This window comes from Microcebus murinus, chromosome X (genome assembly GCF_040939455.1).
Source record: "Microcebus murinus isolate Inina chromosome X, M.murinus_Inina_mat1.0, whole genome shotgun sequence".
In the NCBI taxonomy this organism is placed as follows: Eukaryota; Metazoa; Chordata; class Mammalia; order Primates; family Cheirogaleidae; genus Microcebus; species Microcebus murinus.
Window position 1 is genome coordinate 28,581,912 of NC_134136.1, and position 5,603 is coordinate 28,587,514.

The window sequence follows — 5,603 nt, forward strand, 5'->3', positions numbered from 1 at the left end:
TATATCTCCAGAGAGTTCCAAAGTGGGAAATTACTTCTTAAAAGTATCTGGTTACCACACTGAGTAGTACCTTAGAAAATTTCAGTTATTCACCACATTTTAGAAGTGATCAATTAGGATAAAAAATTAATACTTAGAATTAGCAGTGATATTAAATTGAAATATATATTACTGAGAGTATAATACTTTAAAACAAAAGTACATACTCATTAATGTTATTTTTCATTTGTTCCCCAAATAGGCAAATATGGAAATATGCAGATTTTTTTTTTTATTTTTTTTTATTTATTTATTTTTTTATTTTATTTTTTTTTTTTTGAGACAGAGTCTCGCTTTGTTGCCCAGGCTAGAGTGAGTGCCGTGGCGTCAGCCTAGCTCACAGCAACCTCAAACTCCTGGGCTCGAGTGATCCTTCTGCCTCAGCCTCCCGGGTAGCTGGGACTACAGGCATGCGCCACCATGCCCGGCTAATTTTTTATATATATATCAGTTGGCCAATTAATTTCTTTCTATTTATAGTAGAGACGGGGTCTTACTCTTGCTCAGGCTGGTTTCGAACTCCTGACGTTGAGCAATCCGCCCGCCTCGGCCTCCCAAGAGCTAGGATTACAGGCGTGAGCCACAGCGCCCGGCCGAAATATGCAGATTTTAAGTTAAATCTGATAAACTAATTTCATTTTGTGAGATGGTCAGAGGGTAAATAGGATAATATTACTAAGTTATATGACACAGTCAAAAAATGTCATTTGCAAAATCAGCATACAAAGGAAGATAGAAGTGCCTTCACTTAAGTGAAGATGAAATAACAGGGACCAGGTTTACTCTTCAGCATGAAATGGCCAAGCTTATGGGCAAAATATATAAAATAATGGTTTTCAAAACACTGGACATCAAGCAATAAACAAAAATGATCCCTGAGAAATGGGAAGTGAAGTGAGTCTATGATTGAACTTACAGCCTTGAGAGAGATTCCAATCCACGGTTCAGAGACAAGGAACCAAGGCAGAGCCCAGTGGACTCCCTACATTGAAGAGACAGAATTGAGATTCTGGGGAGATCAAAGTATCTAGAGGTTTTGAGACAAAATACTGGAGAAGAGAGTAACAGATAAAGAGAACCTTAAAGAACTTCAGAGGGTTCCCCCTCATATCTTCAGCTGAGTACTCACCATAACATGCATGTAAGAAAACTATACAAGTTTGGAGAAAAATAATGAGAGGTAACAGGGACAGGAATAGTGCCTGCTCCTACCACAATCTGGAAAATCTCACGATTCATATAACATTGGATACAGCATCAGAAACATTTTGCTTCAGAAGTGGAGAATAGGCCTACACTGTGAACAGCTAAATCCAGTCTCACAAATCCAAAAATACAAGAACATATTAAAAAAATAGCACACAATTTCCAAATAACATAACTGTATTTTAGAAAAAAGCTGAAGGGTACTTATAAATGTATAAATATATTCAGCATTCAACAAATGTTTAATTCTCCTTTATCACTCGTAGGAATGTAAGGTGACATGAAATTTTTGAAAATAGTTTGGCAGTTCCTTAAAAAGTTAAACAAGAATTTACTATATGATTCAAACATTACAGTCCTAGCTATTTACCTAAGAGAACTGAAAGCATATGTCCATGCAAAGATTTGGACACAAATATTCTACCAGCTTTATTTAAAATAGCCCAAACTTATAAAAAAAAATCTAAATGTCCATCAATAGGTGAATAGTTAAACAAATTGTGGTATATTCATGAAATAGAATATTATTTGGCAATGTAAAGGAATGGACTATTAATACAAACCACAGCATGAATGGATCTCAAAATAATTATGCTGAATGAAAGAAGCTAGACAAAACTGAGTACATACTGTATAATTTCATTTATGTAAAATCTAGAAAAGGAAACTAATTGATAGTAACAAAAAAGCAGATCAATGTTTGCCTGGGTACAGGGATGGTGGGAAAGGTATTAGAGTAGGGACTTAAAAGGGGCACAAGGAAAATTTTGGGAGTGATGGGTATGTTTGTTGTTTTAGCTCTGGTGACTTCTTCCTACATTTCAAACTTATCTAATTGTATAATTTAAATATGTACTGTTTATTGTAGTCAATTACACCTCAATAGAGCCATTAAAATTTAGAAGGAAATATAGGTGGTACCTGGAATTTATTAATATTTCAATGCAATTATTAAGATTAAGGAAAATAACAGAATGTGAAAAGCTTTAATGAGGTAAAAGCATAAGGTAGAGAAATGAAAAAAAAGTAAGTGTTGATATAAAAAATAATAGAGAAATATCAGTATGCTCACAGTTATATAGGAATGTGATGCAGAAATATAAAGGCACAGCTTTTAAAAATATTTTAGCTAAATAATGACACTCATGTTATTATATTTACAATAAAAAATAATTACTTTCCTATAAATTAAATAGTCTTCAACAGAAAGAACAGTCAAGCCTAATTGGATCTTGCAAAAGATTTTAAATAATTGCATCTAAGGGAAATAGCATAAGAGAGAAAAATGTTCATTTTATATATATATATATATATATATATATATATTTCATTTTTACCAACATTATTTGTTGACATCCTTTATATTAGTATTTTTAGAACATAGTAGCTTATTGATATTTTCAATAGGGAATTCAAATTCCAGTATAAGAATACCATTTGATTCAAAGCTTATAGCTTTAGGAAGGATTGGTATATCTATATAAAGTGACTGTAATACAAGTGAACATATATTTATTAGTTGGCATTTTACTATAAAGAATAGGTTCCCTACTCTTTTATTGATGTACAGTTATGTACCACTAAACAACAGGAATACATTCTCAGAGATTAGATTTTGTGATATGAACATCATAGAGTGTAATTGCACAAACCTAGTTTGTATAATCCACTACATGCCCAGTATCTTAGTCCATATTGCATTGTTATAAAGGAAATACCTGAAGCTGAGTAATTTATAAGGAAAGAAATTTATTTGGCTCACAGTTCCACAAGCTGTGCAAGAATCATGGTGCCAGTATCTGCTTCTAGTGAGGGCTTGAGGGAATTTCAAATCATGGCTGAAGGCAAAGGAGGAGCAGGCATGTCACATGGTAAGAGAGGGAGCAAGGGTAGGGGGAGGTACCACATCCCTTTAAACAACTGGTTCATGTGTGAACTAATACAGTGAGAACTCACTGATTTCCTCAGGCAGGGCATTATGCCATTCATGAAGGATCTGCTCCCATGACCCAAATATGTTCCACTGAGCTCCACTTTCAATGTCAGGGATCAAATTTCAATATGAGATTTGTAGGGGACAAATATCCAAACTATATAGCAGTAGGGCTAAATAGTATGTCCTACTTTTCCTAGGCTACAAACCTATACAGCATGTTACTGTACTGAATACTGCATACAATTATAACACAATGGGAAATATTTATGTATCTAAACATAGGAAAGGTGCAATAAAATATAGTATAAAAGATTTTTTAAAAGGTACATCTGTATAAGGCACTTACCATGAATGGAGCTTGCATGATTGGAAAGTTACTCATGGTAAGTCAGTGAGTGAATGGTAGATAAATTTGAAGGCCTAGGACATTACTACTATACACTTAGGCTACACAAAATTTTAGAATTTTTTTTTCTTTAATAATAAATTAAACTTAGCTTACTGTAACTAATTTTTACTTTATACATTTTTTCATTTTTCAAAACTTTTTGAGTCTTTTGTAATAATTCTTAGCTTAAAACACAAACAAAATGTACTGCTATACAAAAATATTTTATTTCTTTATATCACAATAAGTTTTTTCTAGTTTTTTTGATTTTTACTTTTTAAACTTTTTTATTAGGAAATAAGACACAAAAAACACATTAGCTTGAGGCCTACACAAGGTTAAGATCCTTAATATTACTGTCTTCCACCTTCACATCTCAACCCATTAGAAGGTATTTAGGGGCAATGACATGCATGGAGCTATTATCTTCCATCATAATAGTGTCTTTTTCTGGAATATCTCCTGAAGGACCTGCCTGTGGCTATTTTATAGTCAACTTTTTTATAAGTAGAAGGAATATACTCTAACATAATGATAAAGGGTATAGTATTAATCTATTAAACACTAGATAATAGGAATATTTCAGCTTCTTTATAATCTTATGTGACCATCTTCATATATATAGTCTGTCATTAACTAAAATAGCATTATGCAATGCATGACTGTAGTTATTTGTTTATTTTTTAATCTGTCTATTTTTTACCAGTATTGACACATGAATTCTTATTTTATTAAATGAGTTATAATACCACATTGTACCAGTTTTTGTCTTGGTGAGTAATGATACAGATTATGTTTTCCTGTGACAATTGTATATATTCTTTTACAAAACACTTATTCAATCTTGTGCTATTTTTGTACTTGTGTCTTGTCATTTTACTTTTTTATGTATAGGAGTTCTTCATATATTCTGTATGTGAGTCTTTTGTTTGTTAGATACATGCATTGCTATAAATGAAGAAGGAAAATAGTGCTATGTTGATTCAGAAAAAAGATTAATTCCAGCTAGGAGAGCATTTAGAGAACTAAATCAGAACAAAAAGAGCAGATCAAGAGGATTAATAAATTTCACTCTTTTTCCAGAAGAGAAAGTAAGTTATCTTGAGAACTTTTCATCCTGGCTCTTTTCACCCTTCTTCTTAGAATCAATCTCTTCATTCCTAGTTGCTAATCCCAGGTCTCATTATCTTTCCTTTCCCCAGGATTTTGAAAACTTGTAGTGAAAAGATTGAAGTTCTTTAGCAATGACTAATCTAAATTAAGGCTACACATGATGAACTAGATATACAAGTAACACTATGGGTAGCTTTTAAAACCATATTATTGAATAAAGAAAGCAACCTGTAGAATAATGTATGCAATATAATATAATTTATGTAAAACACACACAAATCCAATAGTTTGCAAGGGTCTATAACAAACTTGTAATAATAATGACTTCTTTGAGGAAAGGGCAGTATGGTGGTGAAAGAGACCAAGATTAATGTTAGTGGACAGATATTTTAGATTTATTTGTAATGTTTTATTATTTTAGTAATAAGAATGGATTCGAATACAACATATGTCATTAATGGTTAGTGTATATGTAAAAAGGGATATAGAGAAGTGATGTCATAAAAATGACAGAGTAGGAGAAATCAATAATTGGTCATGTTACGTGCTTGCTTTGGCAGCACATATACTAAAATTGGAATGATACAGAGAAGATTAGATACAGATCCTCCTGCATACGGATGCTATGCAAATTTGTGATGCATTCCATATTTAAACAAAAAAGGGAATTGGTCACTTTACTGAAGCAACCATTAAGCTGGCAAAAACTGACAGAATCAACTTTTTCATAACTATAGAATCTGAACAAACGCAGCAAACCAGTGAGTGTTTAATGAAGAAAGAAGCCGCTAAATTAACTATTTAAGAAAGTGATATTTTTACTTATCTGCCTACTATTCCTCATTCCCCAGCTTAGTAAACTGTAGTACTGATGTGCTTTGTTGGTTCCTGGGGTGTAATATTGTCCTTTTTCTCAAAATA

General features: G+C 32.4%; 1 non-coding gene across 1 annotated transcript; it reads left to right on the plus strand.

The window, feature by feature from the left end:
* Nucleotides 1-5,226: 5,226 nt before the first annotated feature.
* On the plus strand, nucleotides 5,227-5,337 carry LOC142866074 (U6 spliceosomal RNA). The gene has a single exon (XR_012916142.1). It is a non-coding gene; the product is annotated as a U6 spliceosomal RNA (small nuclear RNA).
* Nucleotides 5,338-5,603: the final 266 nt, after the last annotated feature.